This window comes from Hyperolius riggenbachi, chromosome 11 (genome assembly GCF_040937935.1).
Source record: "Hyperolius riggenbachi isolate aHypRig1 chromosome 11, aHypRig1.pri, whole genome shotgun sequence".
Taxonomy (NCBI): Eukaryota; Metazoa; Chordata; class Amphibia; order Anura; family Hyperoliidae; genus Hyperolius; species Hyperolius riggenbachi.
The window spans coordinates 217,398,965-217,424,665 of record NC_090656.1 but is presented as its reverse complement, the minus strand read 5'-3'; positions in this window follow the sequence as shown (position 1 = coordinate 217,424,665).

The window sequence follows — 25,701 nt, the reverse complement described above, 5'->3', positions numbered from 1 at the left end:
CCAACAGATACCCAGGAGCAAAAATTGGCATTAAGGGACCTTTTTTGCAGCTGGTATAGTCAGGGTTTGAAGCCCCAATCGGTCGGAGCTCCACATTCTGGCTACCCCAGCCTGCATGGGGGACAAGGGGTTAAAAAGTTTCAGGAGGGGGGACCCCACATAATTTTAAAAAAAAAAATTCCCACACTCTAAACATAAAAAAAATTGGGAAAATAGGAAAAAAATGCCAGGGATCTTCATACAGCCATATTGCGGCTGTATAGCGATCCGTGGCCAAAGCGATGCGGCTGCGTATAGACCCCCTGGAAACCCAGTCAGGAAATTTATTGCTCTTTCTTTCGATGCCTGTAAAATTACACTACCGTTAGGTACTAAAAGTGACATTTAAGTATACTTTTTTCCTTCGAAACTTTAAAATCGATTTTCTCAAAAACTATAAGGTCTTTTTGTTTTTATTCCCAATGATCTCCTTAACATATCCTGCAAATTTAGGGTTTCTAGAATTTAAGGTGGATTTGCTATTAACCATTAAAGTCGGCTGGTTTTTAAATGTGTATTTTTTTCCTTTGAAACTTTAAAATTGATTTTTTCAAAAACTATAGGGTCGATTTGAAAAAAATGTTTTCCTCTTGTAGCCACTGGGGGCCCCTACAAGCTATGGGGCCCTGGGGCAGCTGCCTCCTTTGCCTCTATGGTAGCGCCGGCCCTGTTGCTATTAACTGCTAAATTTGGCGGAAATGTAAAATGCAGAAAATCCGCATTACCATATGCAGTGTGCCGCCGACTTTAGAGGCTAATAGCAAAGCCCCCATAGGTGCTAGAAACATCACATTTTCAGGGAATGTTAAGTGGAAAAGTAGGAACAAGAGGCAAAAAAAACTTGTACTTTTTGAGAAAATTAATGTTAAAGTTGGCGGAAATGTCAGCGAAAATCAGGATTTGAATGCAGAAATCGGTAGTGGAATTTCTGCGAAATCGGATATGGGCAATTCCGACCATCCCTACCTATCAGGCCCACCCATGCGGCACCCTGGAGCACCCATCGCACCTGATATTAGGTGCTATGGTGCTCCAGGGTGCCACCGTGGGATGGTAAAAGAAGAGGACCCAGTGATGGACTAGGTAACTCTGCTGTGGCCATTCTGCATATTCAGATGATGGAGATATAGATAGGCCGGCCCTTTGGCAGGGTAGGGGGAGGATCTGGTAAATGTGCGCCAGGCAGCAAAATCTTTAGAACCCAACCTGCCAGATTATTGTGTGGTGCCCTGTCATTTCTCCTCCTCGCTCTATTGAACGGTGCACACTACGCAACTGTATCCGAGCGTTACATCTCGAGATACAATACAATACAATAACATTTCTATAGCGCTTTTCTCCAATAGGACTCAAAGCGCTTAGGCTCTCTCAGATTCAGTAATTGGTAGTAGGATGAAGTATTCACACAACAAAAGTTATATTTCTGCAAATGCCAGGTGGGTTCTCAGTCTGGATTTAAACACGTCCAGGGATGGAGCTGTCCTGCTCTGTTGAGGTAAGGAGTTCCAAAACGTAGGGGCAGCATGACAGAAGGCTCTGGGACCAAAAGTTTCCAAGTGGACTCTGGGTATGAGTAGATTATTAGAACCTGTGGATCTGAGAATGTGGGGATTGCTACGTAGCTGCAACATATCGTTCACGTATCCAGGGCCCAGATTATTCAGGGATTTAAATGTCAGTAGGCCGATCTTGAATAGGACCCTCCTATGCTCGGCAATGCCCATTTATGATTCCTCTGAAATTCTAAACTCTGGCGAAGCCAATTTTCGATTTCGATTTTTCCGATTTCCAAGGATTTCCAATTTCCATCAGAGAATGCAAAAAAGTAAAAGTGAAAAAAATTGAAAAGTGGAATCTTGTGATTGGTCAAAAATTACCAAGGTAATCTGATTTTTGCAGAAAAAAATCTGCAATCTCTAATTGGTTCAATCAGTTCAGAGTTCTGTTATTGGGCTAAAAGCACCAAGTTGCGGTAAATCCAATCTCCATGGTATTCTGATGTACGAATTCTGTTTGGAAATGCGTAATTTTCAATTCCGAGGAATCCCAATGAGCATCCCTATTCCCCACAACTGAGCCATGATCATTGTGGGCGACACTGATAGCTTGAGGGTAGGAACTCAGTAGGCAGTGCGAGAAAGGTCGCATTTTGCAGTATATGTATTTGTGCGTTTTTCGTGCGTTTGTGTTTTGCGGTTTTTCCCCTCACATGTGTTTTTCTTGCATTTTGCGTGTGTTTTAATGCATTTGCGGTTTGCATATATAAATTGCATATGCGTTTTGTGTCTGTTTTGCATGCATTATTTATGCGTTTTATGCAAATCACTAGGAAGTCAACAGGAAGCAGAAATACATCATCAACATTTTTTTTTTAACCACTTGAGGACCACAGTGGTAGAGATGTGGCGAACTGTTCGCCCCGGCGAACATCTCTGTAGCTCTTACTACTTCCGGGTCGCACTGACCCGGAGTAGTATGCCTGCGCTGCCCGGCGGAGCACGTCCTAGATTGCGCTCCTGTTGCCGGGCACTCTATGCGCATGAGCGTGACGTCGTTCATGACGTCACGCACACGCGCAGAAAGTGCCCAGCAACAGGAGTGCGATCTAGGACGCGCTCCGTCGGGCAGCGCAGGCGTACTACTCCGGGTCAGTGCGACCCGGAAGTAGTAAGAGCCCCAGGGATTTGGAGATGTTCGCCAGCGAACGGTTTGGGAACCGTTCGCCACATCTCTGCACAGTGGTAAATCCCCCTAAATGGCCACTGCAGCTTTAAGGCCAAGCTGCAGACCTCAGCACACGATCTCCCCCCCCCCCTCTTTTCTCCCCACCAACAAAGCTCTCTGTTGGTGGGGTCTGATCGCCCCCCCCCCCCCCCCCATGTTTATTTATTTTAAATACATATTTATGTTAATATTTTTGTATTAAATTTTGCTATTTTCTTTTATATGTTTTTTTTTAAATCCCTCCCCCCAGCCGGCCAATCCTGGCGATCAGCGGTCATAGGCTTCTGCCTATGAGAGCCGATCGCTCTCTTGTCTTGTGTCACACGGCTGTCCCCAGTACAGCGTTGCTCTGCTCCCCGAGCAGGAGCACGATCTCCTGCAAAATGCAGCCCCAGGACTTGACGCCGATCGGCGTTAGGCGGTCCTGGGGCTGCCGCCGTGGCCACGCCCATCAGCGTTAGGCAGTCCCCAGGAGGTTAAACGCATACAAAACGCATCAAAAATGCAATACCCCTGCATCAACATTGACTTTCATTATGTGTGTTTTAGATACATATGCAACAAAACATGCGTTTGAAAAAACACACATTGCAGAACGCAAACACATGCGTTTTTTATGCGGCCCACTGACTTGCGTTAGGTGCGTTAACGCAGCATTATCCGCAATGCTAACGCTTCTGCTTAGTGTGTTCCCTTCCCAGCCTCAACCTGACTGATAATAAAGATGCTTCCAAAGTGAGAGGTCCTCTTTATGACACCTATACTGTAATACGCAGCCAGGAAACAATCTATACTCTCCATCATTGCCCCTCGGTGAGCGATGTCACCGGCGTGGGGTAGAGTTTTTCGTTAAACTCTCCTTTTTAGCGGTATTGCATCCTGTTGCTTTGCGGGCAGTTTATTACACATAATATATCTGTCGCTCTCGAAACAATAATTGATGGCAGAATTCGGAAAATGGAGTTTATTTGGCTCTTAACATATTTTATGCAGGAAGCCTGAGTCACGGCGAGATTTATGGCGCAGGATGGGGAATAAAACCAACCCTATCACATTCAAGACGGGCAGAATTCATTGTTCTAAAATGTAAAATGAGATTTCTGCTAAACTAGCCAATCTGTTTTAACAGTAGCAAAACGACACTCTTCTGTCTATATATATTTTTTTAAAGTTAACATTTGTGGGGTACTGGTGTCTCTTAAAGCAGCAGGGACAGCCATACTATCCTAGGAAAAAAACACATGTATAAGTAGTTAAATACTTGTTCTACTTACATAACATATGTATTGTATTGTCCACATTTTGATTTCAGTGAATCTTATATCTGTATATATATAAAATCGGGTGTATGTATGTGTGTATGTGTGTATGTATGTGTGCGTGTGTATGTATGTATGTATGTATGTGCCGTGATCACTCAAAAACGCCTTGACCGATTTGAATGAAATTTGGTATACAGATCCCTTACTACCTGGGCTGATATGTTCTGGGGGTCTCGCGTCCCCTCTGAACACCTGGATGAAGCTACAAACACCCAGATTTCATCCATTCATGTGAATGGAAAAGGCTGCCATTCTCACAGTAATCAAGCCAGAGTCCCCACACTTGGCACAGTTGGTCACTTGGTGACAGAGGTTACAAATCCAGGAAAAGTGGGCTGAGCATAAAACAGCCAATCAAATTTCAGCCATTCAATTTAAATGGAAAAATGTAAACTGCAGCCATTCTTACACTGTTAATCGCAGGGTTCTCAAACTTGGCACACTTGGTCACTGGGTGAATGAGATTAATATTCAGGAAAGTGGGTGGAGCCTATAACAGCCAATCAAAACTCAACTATTGATTTTCAAGGGAATATTTAAACTGCTGCCATTGTCTCAAGGTTACAAAAAGTGGGCGGAGCTAAAAACAAATTTCACTGGGAAAATATAAACTGCTGCCATTCTTGCACTATTAATGACAGGGTTCTCCAACTTGCTACAGTTGGCCATTGGGTGACTGGGGCTCAAATTTACAAAAGGGGCAGGGCCACAAACAGCCAATCAGATTTCCTTGGTGGATAAACTGCTTCCATTCACACATTTTTGATGCCAGGAACCTGAAAGCTCACAAACTTGGTCATTGAGTGACTGTGTGTCAAGGTTACAAAAAGTGGGCAGAGCTAAAAACAAATTTCACTGGGAAAATATAAACTGCAGCCATTCTTACACCATTAATGGCAGGGTTCTCAAGCTTTGCACAGTTGGTCACCGGATGACTGGGATTAATATTCAGGAAAATGGGTGGCGCCTACAACAGCCAGTCAAAATTCACCTGTTGATTTTCAAGGTGAATATTCAAATTGCTGCCATTCTTACACTGTTAATAGCAGATGCCTCAAACCTGGTACAGTCGGTCACTGGGTGACTGGGGTTCAAATTCAGAAAGGGGGCGGAGCCAATCAGATTTGTTTAATTTCAATGGGAATATACAAATCTTTGATACCAAGGACCCCAAAGCTCATAAACTTGGTAATTGAGTGACTGTATGTCAAGGTTAAAAAAAGTTTGCAGTGCCAACAACTACATTTTTTACATGGCAGGGTTCCCAAACTTGACACATTTGGCCACTGGGTGACTGGAATTAATATTCAGAAATATGGATGGAGACTACAATAGCCAATCAAAATTTACCTATTGATTTTCAAGGGCAATATTTACATTGCTACCATTCTTACACTGTTAATGGCAGAGGCCTCAAACCTGATACAGTCAGTCATTGGGTGACTGGGGTCCAAATTCACTGAAGGGGTGGAGCCACAAAAAGCCAGCCAGATTTGTTAGATTGATTTCAGTCATTATGTTATTGGCAGGGTTCTCAAACTTGACACAGTTGGCCACTGGGTGACTGGGATTAATATTCAGGAAAGTAGGTGGAGCCTACAGCATCCAATCAAAATTCACCTATTGATTTTCAAGGGGAATATTTACATTGCTGCCATTCATACACTCTTAATGGCAGAGGCCTCAAATCTGGTACAGTCACTGGGAGACTGGGGTTTAAATTCTGAAAAGGGGCGGGCCAAAAACAGGCAATCAGATTTGTTTAATTTCAATGGGAAATTGCAACTTATTGATGCCAAAGATCCCAAAGCTCATAAACTTGGTCATTGAGTGACTGTATGTCAAGGTTAGAAATAGTGGGCGGAGCCAAAAAGAACACATTTTTTACATGGGAAAATACAAAGTGCAGCTATTCTTACACTTTTAATTACTAGCCAACCGCGTCATGCCGGTGGGCATGGCCTCTGCGAAAGGCACCAGGACTGCCTAACGCTGATCGGCGTAAAGTCCTGGGGCTCTGTTTTGCAGGAGATCACACACAGGCTGCGCACGCATCTCCTGCTTGGTAGACGGAGGTCTCCCAACGGTGATCATCGCTCGGAGACTGTTAGACGTCGAAACCGCTGTCTAATTACCCCCTACAGCGCTGCAGGGGGGAATCACTTGTGTGCTGTGTTGTGCGGTCCTGCAGCTTGGCCTTAATGCTGCAGTGGCCTATTTTATAAAAAATGGCCTGGTCTAGGTGGGTTCAACACTGTGGTCCTCAAGTGGTTAATGGCAGGGTTCTCAAACTAGACACAGTTGATCACTGGGTGACTGGGATTATAATTCAGAAGAGTAGGTGGAGCCTACAACAGCCACAAATCAAAATTCACCTATTGATTTTCAAGGGAAATATTGCAACTGCTGCCATTCTTACATTGTTAATGACAGAGGCCTCAAATCTGTTACAGTCAGTCATTAAGTGACTGGGGTTCACTAACAGGGCCGGATTTCTGGGAAGGCCACAAAGGTCATGGCCTAGGGCGATAAAAATTCAGCAGAACGCAGGACTTGGAGAGATGAGAAGTCACATGTCAAAGTAAATCACTTCTGTTTTGCTCTATTCTGCCTGAATTTCAGAGATCCCTGCATCTCTCTCACCGCAGAGTGTGTGTGATGACAGTCAGCATCTGTTGTCATCTGAGGATCTTGTCCAGTATAATGAGTGGGGACATATAAGCTGCTGTGAGAAGAAAAATATATGTGCTTAAGTAGTAGAACTTTTGAGTTCAGATTAGTTTCTTTATGCACGCATTCAAGGACAGGAATTATCAGCTCTCCTCTCCCCCGATGTTTATTACTTGGTCAGAGCTGTTAAAGACCTGAGACCTGTTAAATTTATGTTTCTCTTTCCTAGGGAATGACAGCAACATTCTCTGTGCTACAGTTTAACTCTTTCCTGACATGTTTTAGAAGCAGCAAAGCATTGTACTGTGTTAGCCATCAGAGACCCGCTTGCCCCCCCCCCCCCTAGATCCGTCCCTGGTGAAAGCAGGATGTTTTGAAACAGAATGACAACTGTATTACATTTATTTATATTTACAAAGCAATGTATGTACCTCCTGCTGACTGTATATATAGCTATGTGTCCTAACATCTTGTATACAGGAACAGTAGTGAAGTCTGAAGATGGCTCATTAGCCAAAGGCTCACTGTTTTCTTTTGGTTAGCCAATAAATATAATTCTATTACAAAACTTAAAAACTTCCTGCTGACTGATTAAGATCTGTCTTAACTTGCCCTAAGTGCTAAATTGTCACTGTGTAAAGTACACCTGAGCTTGTGCTAGGTACACATGATGCAATTTTCTGACAGATGTAATGTCAGATCGACTATTTCCAACATGTCTGATCTGCTATCCAATAGATTTTCTGAATGATTTTTTTTATAGAAATGAATGGAAAATTGATTGAAAAATTGATCGGAAATCAGATCAGACATGTTGGAAATAACCGATCTGACAGTAAATCTGTCAGAATTGCATTGTGTGTACCTAGCATTAAACTACATCTATGCCAGCGTGTATAGTTTATAGTTTGGGATCCTTCTACTTACCTGTAGAGATGTCGCAAACCTCTGATTTTCCTTCCACAGAAGGTTTGGTTCGCGTAAAAGTTTGCGAACCGCAATAGACTTCAATGGGGAGGCGAACTTTGAAAAGTAGAAAAAATTATGCTGGCCAGAAAAGTGATGGAAAACATGTTTCAAGGAGTCTAACACCTGGACCCCCAGGTGGCAGAGTGGGATAGACACCAAAAGTCCTGGGGAAAAATCTGGATTTGACGCGAAGGGCAGAAATCACATTGAATGCTAAATTGCAGGCCTAAAGTGCTTTCAAACATCTTGCATGTGTATGCATCAATCAGGGAGTGTAATTAGAGTACTGCTTCACACTGACACACCAAACTCACTGTGTAACGTAACACAGCTGTTTGCGTAGTGACGGCCGTGCTGGACTGATGCGCAACATGGCCAGAGTGCAGGCCATCGCAGTTTTCCAGCCCATATGGTCGCTGGGCTCAATGATAGAACAACAGTGACTGTCATGCTGATCAAATTTGGTCTGTCCACAATGAAGCAACGACCTTATTATCTTCTTGTAAGTAGGTAGGCATAGGTAGGAGTCCCAGTATAGGTAGGTAGGTAGGCAGAGGCGTAGCTAGGGTTTTCAGCGCCCGGGGACAAAGACTATTAATGCGCCCCCCAAAGTCAAGCGTGCGCCGCGCCAAAAAGGGGTGTGGTCACATAATAAATGTGGGCGTGGTTATGGGTGGAGCCAAATGTATATGGAGGTTAGCAGGCTCACGCTCACCCACCCTCCCTCAGTATGTACCTTCCAGCATGTTCCAAGACAAATTCAGCAATCATGAGCCCCCCCCCATCAAGACAAATTCAGCAATCATGAGACCCCCAACATAACCAACTCAGCAATCATGAGGCCCCCAACAAGACAAATTTAGCAATCATGAGGCCCCCAACAAGACAAATTCAGCAATCATGAGGCCCCCAACAAGACAAATTCAGCGATCTTGAGGCTCCCAACAAATCATGAGGCCCCCAACAAGACAAATTCAGTAACCATGAGGCCCCCAACAAGACAAATTCAGCAGTCATGAGTCACATAAATAGACAGCATTTCACATAAATAGGTAGAGTGCCCCCTTAATATGGTAGACACCTCTCACCTGGCAGCAGTTCTCCAAAATACACTCAATCTGACGTGGTTCCCCAAAAATAGGTAGCCCCAGGTCTATAGTTGTCCCCAGAATAGGTGGCCAGCAGTATAGATGTCCCCAGAATAGGTGGCCAGCGGTATAGATGTCCCCAGAATAGGTGGCCAGCGATATAGATGTCCCCAGAACAGGTAGCCAGGGGTAGAGATGTCCACAGAACAGGTAGCCAGGGGTATATGTGCCCAGTATATGTAGGCAGGGATATGTGTGCCCAATATATGTAGCCAGAGGTATATGTGCCCAGTATATGTAGCCAGGGGTATATATGCCCAGTATATGTAGCCAGGAGAATAATATGTGCCCAGTATATATAGTCAGGCGTATATGTGCCCAGTATATGTAGCCAGGGGTATATATGCCCAGTCCATGTAGCCAGGGGGTATATATGCCCAGTATATGTAGCCAGGGGGTATATATGCCCAGTATATGTAGCCAGGGGGTATATATGCCCAGTATATGTAGCCAGGGGGTATATATGCCCAGTATATGTAGCCAGGGGTATATATGCCCAGAGTAGGTAGCCAGGGGTATATATGCCCAGTATATGTAGCCAGGGGGTATATATGCCCAGTCCATGTAGCCAGGGGGTATATATGCCCAGTATATGTAGCCAGGGGTATATATGCCCAGTATATGTAGCCAGGGGGTATATATGCCCAGTATATGTAGCCAGGGGGTATATATGCCCAGTCCATGTAGCCAGGGGGTATATATGCCCAGTCCATGTAGCCAGGGGGTATATATATGCCCAGTATATGTAGCCAGGGGTATATATGCCCAGTATATGTAGCCAGGGGGTATATATGCCCAGTCCATGTAGCCAGGGGGTATATATGCCCAGTATATGTAGCCAGGGGGTATATATGCCCAGTATATGTAGCCAGGGGGTATATATGCCAAGTATATGTAGCCAGGGGGTATATATGCCCAGTATATGTAGCCAGGGGGTATATATGCCCAGTAGATGTAGCCAGGGGTATATATGCCCAGTAGATGTAGCCAGGGGTATATATGCCCAGTAGATGTAGCCAGGGGGTATATATGCCCAGTATATGTAGCCAGGGGGTATATATGCCCAGTATATGTAGCCAGGGGTATATATGCCCAGTATATGTAGCCAGGGGGTATATATGCCCAGTAGATGTAGCCAGGGGGTATATATGCCCAGTAGATGTAGCCAGGGGGTATATATGCCCAGTAGATGTAGCCAGGGGTATATATGCCCAGTAGATGTAGCCAGGGGGTATATATGCCCAGTAGATGTAGCCAGGGGTATATATGCCCAGTAGATGTAGCCAGGGGGTATATATGCCCAGTAGATGTAGCCAGAGGGTATATATGCCCAGTAGATGTAGCCAGGGGTATATATGCCCAGTAGATGTAGCCAGGGGGTATATATGCCCAGTAGATGTAGCCAGGGGGTATATATGCCCAGTAGATGTAGCCAGGGGGTATATATGCCCAGTAGATGTAGCCAGGGGTATATATGCCCAGTAGATGTAGCCAGGGGTATATATGCCCAGTAGATGTAGCCAGGGGTATATATGCCCAGTAGATGTAGCCAGGGGTATATATGCCCAGTAGATGTAGCCAGGGGTATATATGCCCAGTAGATGTAGCCAGGGGTATATATGCCCAGTAGATGTAGCCAGGGGTATATATGCCCAGTAGATGTAGCCAGGGGTATATATGCCCAGTAGATGTAGCCAGGGGGTATATATGCCCAGTAGATGTAGCCAGGGGTATATGTGCCCAGTAGATGTAGCCAGGGGTATATGTGCCCAGTAGATGTAGCCAGGGGTATATGTGCCCAGTAGATGTAGCCAGGGGTATATGTGCCCAGTAGATGTAGCCAGGGGTATATGTGCCCAGTAGATGTAGCCAGGGGTATATATGCCCAGTAGATGTAGCCAGGGGGTATATATGCCCAGTAGATGTAGCCAGGGGTATATATGCCCAGTAGATGTAGCCAGGGGTATATATGCCCAGTAGATGTAGCCAGGGGTATATATGCCCAGTAGATGTAGCCAGGGGTATATGTGCCCAGTAAATGTAGCCAGGGGTATATGTGCCCAGTAGATGTAGCCAGGGGTATATGTGCCCAGTAGATGTAGCCAGGGGTATATGTGCCCAGTAGATGTAGCCAGGGGTATATGTGCCCAGTAGATGTCGCCAGGGGTATATGTGCCCAGTAGATGTAGCCAGGGGTATATATGCCCAGTAGATGTAGCCAGGGGGTATATATGCCCAGTAGATGTAGCCAGGGGGTATATATGCCCAGTAGATGTAGCCAGGGGTATATATGCCCAGTAGATGTAGCCAGGGGTATATATGCCCAGTAGATGTAGCCAGGGGTATATGTGCCCAGTAGATGTAGCCAGGGGTATATATGCCCAGTAGATGTAGCCAGGGGGTATATATGCCCAGTAGATGTAGCCAGGGGTATATATGCCCAGAGTAGGTAGCCAGGTGTCCCCCTCCCTGCCTCCCCAGCAGGAGGGGAGCAGCGCAGAGAAGAGGGAGAGCTGCTCTCTCTCCCTCGCTGTCCCCTCCATTAATGTCCGGGTGCTGGCAGCGGCGGGCGGAACTTACCTCCGTCTCGTCGCAGCGCGGATGGATCTGCCGCTACTCTGGTCTAGTCCAGACCAGAGCAGCGGTTGCGGGATCCGAACTTCCGGCCGGCGCTGGAGCGAGACGGAGGTGAGTCCCGCCCGCTGCGCCAGCACCCGGACAATAACGGAGGGGACAGCGATGGAGGGAGGGAGAGCCCTAAGGTGAGAGAAGGGGGGGAGATGGCCCCCTTCTCCACCGTCCGCATAGCTCTCCCTCTTCTCTTCTCTGCGCTGCTCCCCTCCGCAGAGGAAAAAAAAAAAATCAGCTCAGCTGGGCGCCCTTAGGGACCCGGCGCCCGGGGGCACTTGACCTACCCCGACCCCCCCCCTAGCTCCGCGCCTGTAGGTAGGCATAGGTAGGAGTTCCAGTATAGGTAGGTAGGCATAGGTAGGTGCCTCAGTAGTTAGCTAGGCATAGGTAGGAGACCCAGTATAGGTAGGTAAGCATAGGTAGGAGTCCCAGTATAGGTAGGTAGGTGCCTCAGTAGTTAGCTAGGCATAGGTAGGAGACCCAGTATAGGTAGGTAGGCATAGGTAGGAGTCCCAGTATAGGTAGGTAGGTGCCTCAGTAGTTAGCTAGGCATAGGTAGGAGACCCAGTATAGGTAGGTAGGCATAGGTAGGTGTCCCAGTAGTTAGCTAGGCATAGGTAGGAGTCCCAGTATAGGTAGGTAGGCATAGGTAGGTGTCCCAGTAGTTAGCTAGGCATAGGTAGGAGACCCAGTATAGGTAGGTAAGCATAGGTAGGAGTCCCAGTATAGGTAGGTAGGTGCCTCAGTAGTTAGCTAGGCATAGGTAGGAGACCCAGTATAGGTAGGTAGGCATAGGTAGGCGTCCCAGTAGTTTGGCTAGGCATAGGTAGGAGTCCCAGTATAGGTAGGTAGGCATAGGTAGGTCCACTAGTATAGGTAGGTAGGTAGGTGTAACCGTATAGGTAAGTAAGTGCCCCAGTAGTTAGGTAGGCATAGGTAGGTGTCCCAGTATAGATAGTTAGGCAGGGCCTGGCTGGCACAATAATAACAATTACCAAGGTCCAGCTGCAACAGATAGGGCTGTATAATGTCAGTGTTAGTGAACACTGAGCAACACACAAAAAAACAACAAAAAAAAACACATCAGGAAAACATTAGCTCTCGAAAGAGCTGTTGAGGGATGCTATTTTAGCAATAACAATCAGCCAGGAGCAAGCCAAGAGCCTAACTAATCTGTCCCTAGGAGAAAAAATCTGCAGCAGCTCTCCCAGCAGGCAGACGAGTGACTGTAATGGCCAGCGAGCCTTCCTTATAAAAGGGGGGGTGGGGCTCCAGGGCTTAGTGTAGCCTGAATGGCTACAATGTGCCTGCTGACTGTGATGCAGAGGGTCAAAGTTGACCCTCATAGTGCATTATGGGGCGAATCGAACTTCCGCAAAAGTTCGCCTGGTCCAGGCGAACGCGAACCACCAAAGTTCGCCTGGAACCGTTTGTCGGCGAACCGTTCGCGACATCTCTACTTACCTGGTCTCTGGTTTGGATGGGCTTCTCTCCTTTGCGCTGCACCATCACCTGTTTGTGGCTCTGACTGAAGCAAGTCGCACAAAGGACAAAGAAGCAGTGCATACTCTGTCCTCTCGGGCTTCTTGTTATTACGCACTCCTGTATGCATGTGCACAGCAGCCAAGGCTGGGAGTGTTACGGGTATGCGTACTCGAGAAGTGCTGCTCATATATGAGCGTCATTTCTGAATTATGCAAGCCCTGAACACTATTTGCTGCTGTGCATCCAGGCTGGAGTGCAAAATTACATGGAGTGGACAGAGCATGCACTGCTTCTTTGTAGAATGAGTGGAGGGGGGGGGGGGGGGGGCAAAGCAGCAAAACAGAGGGGAGCCCATTCAGCTCTAGTTTGAGTTGGACAGAATGGGGGGTGGGGGCGATAGGTGACAGCTGGCCTAGGGTGCTGGAAAGTACAAATCCGGCCCTGTTTACTAAAGGGGTGGAGCCACAAGCAGCCGATTAGATTTCTTTGCTGGTTAAACTGCTTCCATTCACACAATTTTTATGCCAGGAACCAGAAAGCTGACAAACTTGGTCATTGAGTGACTGTGTGTCAAGGTTACCAAAACTGCGTGGAGTCAAAAACAGATTTCCTTGGGAAGATGTAAAGTGCAGCCCTTTTTCACTGTCAATGGCAGGGTTCTCAAACTTATAATATTCAATTAAGTGGGTGGAGCCTAAAAACGCCAATAAAAATCCACCTGTTGATTTTCAAGGAGAATATTAAAATTGATGCCATTCTTGCACTGTTAATGGCACAAACCTCAATCCTGGCACAGTTGGTCATTGGGTCACTGGGGTTCAAATTCATAATAGGGGTGGAGCCACAAACAGACAATCAGATGTGTCTCATTTCACTGGGAAAATACACATTTTTAATGCCAAGGACTCCAAAGCTCACAAACTTGGTCATTGAGTGACTGTGTGTCCAGGTTACAAAAGTGGGTGGAGCCACAAACTAATTTCACTGGGAAAGTATAAACTGCAACCCTTCTTAGGGCCTGTACACACTGCTGCGCTTTTCAAAATCTGATGCGATTTATAAATCACAAGTCTTAATGAGAATAGAAAAAGCGCATCGCACCAGTGTGTACAGGTCTTCACGATTTTCCTTATTTTTAAAAAAACCTTGCGATTAAAAAGCGCATGTGATTTGAAAAACGCAGCAGTGTGTACAGGCCCTTACACTGTTTATGGCAGGGTTCTCAAACTTGGCACAGTTGGTCACTGGGTGACTGAGATTAATATTCAGGGTAGTGGGTGGAGCTAATCAAAATCCACCTGTTGATTTTCAAGGGGAATATTTAAATTTCTGCCATTTTTACACTGTTAATAGCAGATGCCTCACACCTGCTACAGTTGGTCATTGGGTGACTGGAGTTCAAATGCTGGAGAGGGGCGGATCCACAAACAGCCTATCTGATTTGTTTAATTTCTTTGGAAATATACAAATTATTGATGCCAAAGCTCAGAAACTTGGCCATTGAGTGTTTGTGTGTTAGGGTTAGAAAAGTGGTCATCACCAGCCAAATACATACCTGGGCAACGCTGGATCATCAGCTAGTAGTAAAAAAAGAGAAAACTTTTCCTGTCATTTTCCATTTGTTTTCCTTTGACTGAAGCCAATCCTGATGTAATTTCCTCCCTTACTGTTTTTTTTTCTACCAGAAACTGCACTGTCCTATCTAGCTTGCTTTGTAAACACATGTGAGCACAGCATAGGTCATATTTCAGCAGCTTACTGAACTGCCCTCAGCCAATCAGTGAGGCACAAGCATGTGGGAGGGGAGACAGCAAGCTTCCTTCTCATCGGCAATGTACCAAATGGGGCCAGGCTGATTGAGATAAGACTTCGTATAGCAGAAACATTTCTGATTAGATTGCAGTGCCTTCAATGCAGGGTCGGTTTGCCCGCTGTATTTAAAACGCAGAGCAGTGGGTAAGGCTGGTTTCAGACTGCGGATTAGAGCACCGCACTGCCAAAAACAGGCCTTTGGGGTTTACTGCGTTAGTACGTGGTAATCCCCATCTGGCAGCTGGCCAAGCAGGAAATTACGCTCACTTCCTGTGGCTGAAGCGATCACGTGTGTGGAAGCGTATTGCTAAAAGGCCAACACTTAAAACTTGCGGCGGGCATTTTAACATACTATGCCATAGACTTACATGACTTCCAGTCCGCCGTAGGAGCCGCATGACAACGTAGGCATGCGCTCGCGTTAGACTGGGTACATCTGGCGCATCGCGGCGTAGTATGAACTACACCATATACTTTCAATGCCCTGTGTTAGGCTACAGCAAAAATGCTGCACTGCCTCAGTGTAAAAGGGCCCTAAATGGAATATGATTTTATAGCTGACAATCCCGCTTTAACAGCCAGGGCCGAATTTGTGGAAAAGCCACAAAGACCCAGGCCTTGGGCAGCTGAAGCCCAGAGGGAGGGGGGGCATCTGGATATGAAAGAAAAGGTTGCTACATAGGAAAGAGGAGGCTGAAAATGGGGAGGAATAAAAAAAGGGAAGCTGTTGCCCAAGAGAGCTGTACATGAAAGGAAGGGGCTTCAGTACATGTATGATACGCTGTACATGGGAGAGGGGGCTGAACATAGAATGTGGGGGCGGGGAGGGGGTGGCTGCACAAGAAAGGGGAGCCACAACATACTTGGTGCACTGTTTAGAGAATCAAACCCTGAGGCCGTTTTCAGACTTCTCATTGGCGTTAGCGATAGCCAACATCTGGCCTACATCCAAATAGAAAGTGACACTCGCTTGCATTCACTTCCTGTTTCGGAAATACGGAAGTGTGCGGAAGCGTATGCACACCGCACTGCCACCGCCATCTTTTTCAAGAACCTCTGCGTCACCATAGACTTGGGGCCCGTTCTCACTACGGCGATTAGCGGGTAATTACCGGAGCGCTAGCGCTATTTAACCATTTCAGCCCGTGGGATTTTTCACCTTATGCATCAGAGCAATTTTGACCTCCCATTCATTTGCTAATAACTTTATCACTACTTATCACAATTTATTGATCTATATCTTGTTTTTTCCGCCACTAATTAGGCTTTCTTTGGGTGGTACATTTTGCTAAAAATAATTTTTTTATAAATGCATTTTAACAGGATTAATAAGAAAAAATTGAAAAAAATCATTATTTCTCAGTTTTCGGCCATTATAACTTTAAAATAATCCACGCTACCATAATTAAAACGTATGTACTTTATTTGCCGGTTTGTCTCAGGTTATGACACCATTTAAATTTTGTCCCTATCACAATGTATGGCGCCAATATTTTATTTGGAAATAAAGGTGCATTTTTTCCGTTTTGCGTCAATCACTATTTACAAGCTTGTAATTTAAAACATGTTCGTAGTATACCCCCTTCAAATGCATATTTAAAAAGTTCAGACCCTTAGGTAACTATGTAAGTCTTTTTTTTTTTTTTATTGTAATTTTTCTCCATTAAATATTTTTTTTAGGTAATATTTTGGTGTGGGAAATAAACAGTTAACTTTGAATGTTATTATATGTGTAAATTGTAATGGAAAAAATATGTAGATGTAGTTTTACTATTTGGCCACAAGATGGCCACCATGAGTTTTTATTTTTTATTTTTTCGCTAACCGGAAGCACAAGGGGGACGTGGAAAATTTGACGTGCCGAAAGACTGAAGCCACTTGTAAGAGCGATTCGGTTTTTCTGCTGGGGACACGGATCGGTGATCGGGAACCATGTTCCCATTCACTGATCCTAGGGCTACCGGGGGACAGCATGGAGGCACGGGGGCGCGCCCGCGATCGCGCGCTGAAGAGCTGCACCGCAGCAGAGCAGCCGCCCGGACGGGAGCTTCACGTCTGGGCGGCAGAACTGGCTAATGCACTAGTGCTATTCTAACCATATGGCAGTGATCTCACTGTCGCAAATGGCGCTGACCGTGGCGAATAGCGCCAATCATAACGTGTTCCATGCAGCGCTGATCACGATCGCTTTGAATCGCAGAAGTGTGAGCAGTGATTTTCCGTGTTAATCGCAGTAAAATCACTTGGGCAAAACGGTAATGCTAAGCGGCGCGCCACCGTTTTGCACTTTTAAATATGAATGGGCCCTTATATCACTTCTGGTCCGCCGCATGTTGCCGCAGCTTGCCATACAACCACGTGGTAATGCTGATTTGTCCGAGCGTCGGGGATGTGACGATTACATAACTTCCATCACATTGCCCCGGCTCAGTATGAAAGTCCCTATAGACTTCCATTGACCCGCCGCAGTGTGAAATCACCCTATCATTGTACAACCAGATTAGGCTGAGCCTCTGTGCATATCTAAAGCCGAATTATACTAATGACCAATAATAGTAGCATCATCCTGTGATCATCCCGAACCATGGATTCCTATGCAAGCAGGGTGGTCTAGGTTCTCTGGTCGCTCTTGTGCATACATGAATGTATGAATTTTACATGACGTGTTATGCAGGGAGAGCACTGGAGCTGCAGATTCTGTGTGCAGCACAAGGTGAACCGTACATCTCCTCAAGGTCGTCCTAACACAACCCCATCGATTCTTCCGCACATCTCAATCAAATCATTAATACTGGAGGAGTGGATCTTCAGCAACACGCCAAGTATAGATCCTGCCTTCCTATGGGACGTATTTAGAGGTATTATCCATATTCTTCATTTAGATAAACAATAACCCAATTAACTTAAAGTCCCAGTTCAGGAAGAGTATACATGAATTTAATGTAATATTATTCATTATTATTATTATTGATTTATAAAGCGCCAACATATCCTGTGGCGCTGTACAAAGTAGGAAAACAATCAAGGTAATGATACAATGATATACATCAGATATGGACACTGGTACAAAATACAGACCTGGTGATTACAATGACAAATGTAACATGATGAATAAAAGTGAAAGCTATGAAATGAATAACAAATTACAAGACACCAAAGGGTGAGAGAGCTCTGCCCTTGCCAGCTTATAATCTAAAGGAATTGGGGGGAAAATAAGAGGTGAGGATTATTTAAAATTATTTAAAGTGGACCTGAACTCAGAAGTCCTCTCTGCTCTAAAAGCATAATAAAGTTTAAAGAGACACTGATGCCTCTTAAAATCCCACTTTTTATTAAACATTTAACTTTAGCACTGCTAAAACGCTGCATCCCCGCGTCAGAAAGCTGTTTACAAACCCCACCAAACACCAGGGCAAAATCCACGGGGAGGCAGAGCTTTGGCTGTAGCTCTGCCTCCATTAGCGACAATCTCCCGCGGATCTCCGCCTCTCCCCCGCCCCTCTCAGTGAAGGAAGACTGAGAGTGGCAGGGAGAGGCAGCGATCAGCAGGGATTGACTCTAGTAGAGGCAGAGCTACAGCCCTAAGAGCTCCCCGCATTTTCCCACGGGGATTTGGAGGGTTTGTAAACAGTTTTCTGCCACGGGGAGGGCTGATAGTGCTGAAGTTAAATGTTTAATAAAAAGTGAGTTTTTAGGAGACTTCAGAGTCTCTTTAAACAATAAATATTTCTTTGTTACAGCTGATACAAATCCTAAAATAAATATGCACTGTTTCTACTTCCTGATTCATGGAAGCAGACATATTGTTAACATCCTGTGCTTTCAAATGGGCTTGTCTGCCATAGGCAGTCATGTGACACAGGGAGAGATCAGATTACAATTTGTGATTATACACAACTGAGGGGGGATTAGATAGCCTAAACTCTCTAAATACTTACAGGGTGCATTTCTCTAGCTTTTCCTTCTGTCCTGTGCAGGAGTTCAGGTGCACTTTAAGCGTAAAAAAAGTTTTGTGATAAATGTTGGAACTTTGAAAAAAAATTAGTCAGAGGTCACCAAGGACTGACAGATGCCTGCTCACTCCCCCATTAGTCACATGGGCATGCAGGGGAGAGAGTGTTTGGTCTGCCTGCTGAAGACACGCCTTACTGATGGCACATGGCTTATCATTGCTGCTAAAGCTTGGTACACACCTTCAATTTTGACCTCCATGTAAGGTCAACAGATATAGAATACTATGAGCACATGGTTTAGGTAAGTTCTCATACTGCATAGAGGTGGTAAAATTGGTCAGTGATTGGCCAATAAAAATTGAAGTTGTGTACAAGGCCTAAGTTTTAGGTAGAGAGGCGCGGCTTTAGACTGACTAGGAGTCACCGGGCAGCTGTAGATTGTTGAGGAACACATGACAATGATTTGTCTAAAAAAATGGTAAACTGGGATCTTAAATGAAACCTAGAGTGAAAGGAATATAGATAATGTTGTTTTTATTCTTTCTTATCAAATGTAGGAGGTTATGATTTTTATTAGCCCAGCTCCAAACTGCAAAATTTGCATAAAATGAACTCATCATTTACATCAGCTCTCAATGACTAGAATCTCATCAATCATCTTTGCTGTTAAAGTGAACCTGAGGTGACCCTCCATCAAAAAACAGATACTTACCTGAGGAGAGGGAAGCCTCTGGACCCTGTAGAGGCCTCTTATGTCCTCCTCGCCACCTACGCTGCTCGTCGGAACCCTCCGGTGGATCCGGGCTGCACTTCTCTTTATGAATGAGCGTGATGCATTCACAATTATGTTTTTCATTTTTCTTGTGGCTGTGTGTGTGTGTGTGTGTGTGTGTGTGGGGGGGGGGGGGGGCAAATGGGGGCAGAAGGTGGTTAAAGTTAGGCTTGGGGGTGGTTAAGCATCAGGTAGGAGGTTTGTGTGGGGGGGGGGGGCAGTTAGAGTTAGGCATCAGGTAGGGTAATTAGGGCGCGGGGAGGGGGAAGTTAGGGATAGACGTTAGGTAGTGTGTTAGTGGGGGAAGGGTGGTTGGGGTTAGGTGTTAGGTAGGGGGTTTGTGAAGGGGGGATGAGGGGACGGGGCAGTTAAATTTAGGCATCTAGTAGGATATTTAAGGCGCGAGGAGGGGGCTGTTAGCGTTAGGCATCAGGTAAGATGTTTGCGGGCAGGGGAGGTTAGGAATCAGGTAGGGCGTTTGTGCAGGGGGAGGATAGGCGTCAGGAAGGGTATTTGTGCAGGGGGAGGATAGGCGTCAGGTAGGGTATTTGTGCGGGTGGGTTTGCGCAAAGGTTAGGCATCATGTTGGGCACCCATTGCCAATAACCACCACTAGCGCCTGCAGCCAAACAGTGCTCAGCTTCACTTCCTCTAGCCAAACTCTAATGCCACCAGTGCCCAAATTGCACAATAGGCAGTGCCATAATTACCAGGTGTGTCTTGTGCCCATTTTACCTGCTTTAGATTTTTTTACCCATACTGCCAAGACTGGAGCATCATGCATCTTAAAATGCCACCCCGATTCCCATTCATCAATGTTTACATTGGCAGCGCTGATCATCTGCTTGCCCCCTGCTCCGCAGACTTAGAGCCCATTCTGAGAGCCACAAGGAGGGCGTGCGGGTTACGCACACAGCCTACTCTCCGACACACTACAGAAATCTTTAGACTATCCTTATCAATAAGAGGCCGGAGCTCTAATCCCGCATTATCCGGAGCGTTGTTATAATTTCTCCCAGCGAGCTCCGGGATTAAGGAATCCGATTCAGCATTTGAATTGATTTGCTGCTTAGCAATACCTCTTTGTGTGAAGGTCACAGCTTACCTTCTGGAGCCTTCAGTGAAAGAGTAGCGAGGAGCCCTGTGTATGGTGGTGAGAGGAACACACAAATGCTGTACTACGAGTGACGAGGGAGTCGCAGGGAAGGAAGAAGCAGCAGATTTTCAGGGGACCAGGGGTGGGAGACTGGGAGTAGCAGGACAACCAGGGATGGCACAGTGGCCCTCTCAGTACTTTAGTGACGGCAGCAGAAACCCATCAGGTGGTATGTATTTTAAAGCGGGATTGGATTTTTCTAAATCAAATTCCATTTACCCACTGCTCTGTGTTTATTATGCAACCTACAACCTGACCCTGCATTGCATGCATTCCAATATAATCATTACTGTTTCCAGCCTGGCTTTATTCTGGTACATTGCCGGGGAAAGGGAAGCTTGTCTTCTCTCCTCCCACATTCCTGCTCCTCACTGATTGGTTGAGGGCAGTTCAGTGTGACAGGAGGCCCCTCTGCAGAAGCTGCTGAAATACGACCTATGCTGTGCTCACGTGTGCTTACAAAGCAAGCTAGATATGACAGTGCAGTTCCTAGGAGAAAACAAAAGTAAATTACCGTACATCTGGATTTGCTTCAGTCAGAGGTAGCAATTGATGGAAAATGCTTGAAACAGTTTTCTCTTTATTTACTATTTACAATTCACTGAAATAAAAATGCGGACAGTACAATACATATTTTATGTAAGTAAAAGAAGTAGTTATCTACTTATATATATGTTTGGGGTTTTTTTTTACTGGGGTAGTATGGATGTCACTGCTGCTTTAAGGTAGTGTTGGGCGAACACCTGGATGTTCGGGTTCGGGTCCGTTCGGCCGAACATGGGCCAGATGTTCGGCATGTTCGGCCCGAACCCAATGCAAGTCAATGGGACCCCCGAACATGTCGGTTTTGGGGGCCCTATGGGGTCGCAGGCATAAGGGGGGAGCATGCCCCGATCGCGGGGGGGGGGGTCGAAAATTCCCCCCACCCCCTCCGCTAGCGCTCCCCCCTCTGCCCGCTTCCCCATAAAAAAAGTTTGCGGAAAGTTACCTACTAGTGGTGGGCTGGCTGGCTGGCTGGCTGTGGTGAGATGGATCATGAGTGGAGGAGTCCGACTAGTCTAGGAGCCGCGTTGAGGCCGGGCAGCGGGCGGTTCAGCGGTAGTACCCTTGTGGTACTTCCGCCCTTTCTCTGACCTTACGTCCTCTACGTGATGACACATACGAGGGTACGCGTGACGCGTGTTGTTTCTGCTTGAGGGAGGTCAGTCCACCACTTCCTCCTAAGCTATTTTAAACATTTTAAGTACTGTTTTATCCTTTTGGCACCTCTGTTCTCATTTACAATACATCTGTCCTTTTACTAACTCAACACAACTTACTAATACTTTGTTTCCTTCCCTTTCCTTAACCTCCAGTTTCCCCACCACCCTCCTTCCCTTGCTATTCACTGCTAAGCACAACCCATTATTATTATTATTATTATTTTTAGTATTTATATAGCGCCGACATATTACGCAGCGCTGTACAGTGTATATATATATCTTGTCACTAACTGTCCGTCAAAGGAGCTCACAATCTAATCCCTACCATTGCCATATGTCTATATTATGTAGTGTAAGTACTGTAGTCTAGGGCCAATTTTTTTAGGGGGAGCCAATTATCTTATCCGTATGTTTTTGGAGTGTGGGAGGAAACCGGAGTGCCCGGAGGAAACTCACACAGACACGGAGAGAATATACAAACTCTTTGCAGATAGTGCCCTGGCTGGGATTCGAACCAGGGACCCAGCGCTGCAAGGCGAGAGAGCTAACCACTACGCCACCGTACTGCCATGAACCTCACTCTTTCCCAAACACAGTTCCCAAAAGCTCCAGACACGTGTGAGGCCTGGAACGCATTACAAATCGCTATTGCAATAGCTATGAACGTTTTGTAAGTGATTTTTTTAGCGTGTTCTGGCGATTTTGCTACCAATTTTAAAAAGTGTAAGCTTTTTTGCCAGCGATTGTATAGCGATTTGCAATTTTAATTCTGATTGGTCCTTTCAATTTATTATAATTTATTTTACAGTTTGCAGTCATTTAAAATCGCACACAAATCGCTATGTGTAGCGACTCATGAGCGATTATGCCAGCATTTATATACTTTACAAACAGAAACGCTGACGCCACCAAAATGCTGCATGTCCTGTGATAGCGATTTTGCTAATCGCAATTGCTCTAGTGGAATTTGGCCCATCCATTAACATTAGCTGAGTGTTTAGGGAAATCGCTAGCGTTTTGAATTGCACCCTAAATGCTCAAAAAATCGTTCTAGTGGGTTCCAGCCCTGAGATTTTTTTCTGACTTGCAGCTATGTTACATCAGGCCCAATGTAGGAAAGCTTTGCAAAATAAAATGATGTGTAACACAAATATTGAGTGATCAGCAATCACCTCCTTATTCCATGACCTCCATGAATGCGGTTGCGGGCTTGTAACTATTATAGTTTATCTGTTTATAAAAAAAATCCTACCGTAGATTACGGTATATTACCATTGCTCTTCTCCAAGAACCAGAAATACCTGCAATTTATTCCTGTTAAATATTCCTGTAAAAATTCAGCTTTATTTCACGCGATTTTTCAAACCGTAACGTATAGACTTAATGTATAAAATTATGTCTCCCATTTTATATTTTGTGCTGACAATAAAGGCCGTAAAAACCAATGTCACCGGGTCAATTAAACCGTAATTCCCCCGTCTCTGACGTCTGCAAATTCGCAGTTAAAATGAATCGTTCGCGGCTTGGCGTTAAGCGCCTGCCCCACCGAAACGTTTAACCGGATTATGATACTTAAATTATCCGCAGTGACATTTAGATGGTGGGAAGATTTTCTTGTATTGGATGCATAGCTCACCAAATGAGGGAAAACGCGGCATATAAAATGAGGAAATCGCCCCTCGCTAAAAATTACATTGCGAATCAATCCTTCCCCCGCTGAACGTGCCACCCAGCGAAAATTTCACAGCGCACAAACTTATCGTTGTGTAGTTCCATTCCGTTTAGCTTAATATGCATTTTAAGTTTTGATGATCACTTTTTAAGTTTGTAATGGCCATTGCAACTCTTACAGACTAGAAAACTCCATTTGTTTAAATGTCTATTTTATGATAAAGCAAAGGATCGTAAGGGCTGGTTAAGAGCAGCTAAGCAATTCAATAAAAAAAAAAAAATAAATAAATAAAAGACAACAGATACAATATGTTTAAAGCCCCCATCGTTTCCTACTGCACTCACCACTGTGATAGTGACATCATCACCTCAGATACCATATAAAGTTACAATCAGGTCTAACTAGGCCAATAGAGATGGCCCGAACGGTTCGCCGGCGAACAGATTCGCGCAAACTTCAGTGGTTCGCATTCACGGTGAACCGCAAACTATATGTAAGTTCGACCCCCTATACTACAGCATTAGGCTCAACTTCGACCCTCTACATCACAGTCAGCAGACACATGGTAGCCAATCAGACTTCACTCCCTCCTGGAGCATCCCCCCCCTTATAAAAGGCAGGCAGCATCGGCCATTTCACTCACTCGTGTGGCTGCAGTAATTAGAGAAGGGAGAGCTTGCTGCAGAGAGACATAGGGAAAGCTTAGTTAGGCTCTTGTTAGCTTGCTCCTTGCTGAAACTTATTGCTAAAAAGCACCCCTCAACAGCTCTTTTTAGAGCTACTGTTGTTCTTGTGATCAATTTTTTTTTGCGTGTGTGTGTGTGTCCTACAGACACTTGTGTTGCATATACAGCCCTGCCAGTCAGTCGTAGCTGGCCCTTGGCCCCTTGGTAATTCCTGCTGTGCCACTGCCAGGCCCAGCACATTCAGTGACTACCTGTTCACGGTACCTGTGTGTGTGACAGCTGCACATTTGTAATACCAATCCCTGCATACCTGTTCAGTGCACCTACCTACGTGAGCGCACGCAGTGTTAAAGTGTATACCAGTCACTGCACCTGTTCACGGTACCTGTGTGTGTGTCACAGCTGCACATATGTAATACCAATCACTGCATACCTGTTCAGTGCACCTACCTACGTGACTGCACGCAGTGTTATAGTATATACCAGTCACTGCACCTGTTCACGTTACCTATGTGTGTGTGTGACAGCTGCACATTTGTAATACTAATCACTGCATACCTGTTCAGTGCACCTACCTACGTGACCGCACGCAGTGTTATAGTATATACCAGTCACTGCACCTGTTCACGGTACCTGTGTGTGTGACAGCTGCACGTTTGTAATACTAATCACTGCATACCTGTTCAGTGCACCTACCTATGTGACCGCTCGCAGTGTTATAGTATATACCAGTTAATGCACCTGTTCATGGTACCTGTGTGTGACAGCTGCACATTTGTAATACCAATCCCTGCATACCTGTTCAGTGCACCTACCTACGTGACCAGACGCAGTGTTATAGTATATACCAGTCACTGCACCTGTTCACGGTACCAGTGTGTGTGACAGCTGCACATTTGTAATACCAGTAACTCACTGCATACCTGTTCACTGCACCTGTGTGACCGCACACTGTTTTATATACCAGTCCGTGCATACCTGTTAACTGCACCTGTGTAACTGCACATTGTATTAGTCAAGTCAGTACATACCTTTCACTTCATCCCCCCCCCAATATGGACAAAACAAGAGGCAGACCCAGAGACAGGCCACCTGGCAGGGCTGTTTGAGGTTACGCTGTCGTGATTTCGTGCAGCCCTCAACCAAAGTACAGTGTTCAGAAGAAGGCACGTGCCATCAACCACCAATATTGTCAGGACGTAGTTGACTATTTAACACAGAACACCTCATCTTCCTCAGCTTCCGAACGGAAGCGTGACATATCTTCCTCCTCCTGCTCTGATCCTGGCACCCCACTTAACACTCTGTCGGCAGCCATCACCAAAGTGCCATCATCCCAGGGGCTCAGCGGTGTGGAAATGTTTTTGTGTGTCTGCCTCAGATGAGAGCAATGCCATCTGTACTATCTGCCACTGAAAATTGAGCCGTGGAAAGACCAAGACCAAGGGATAACTACCTTA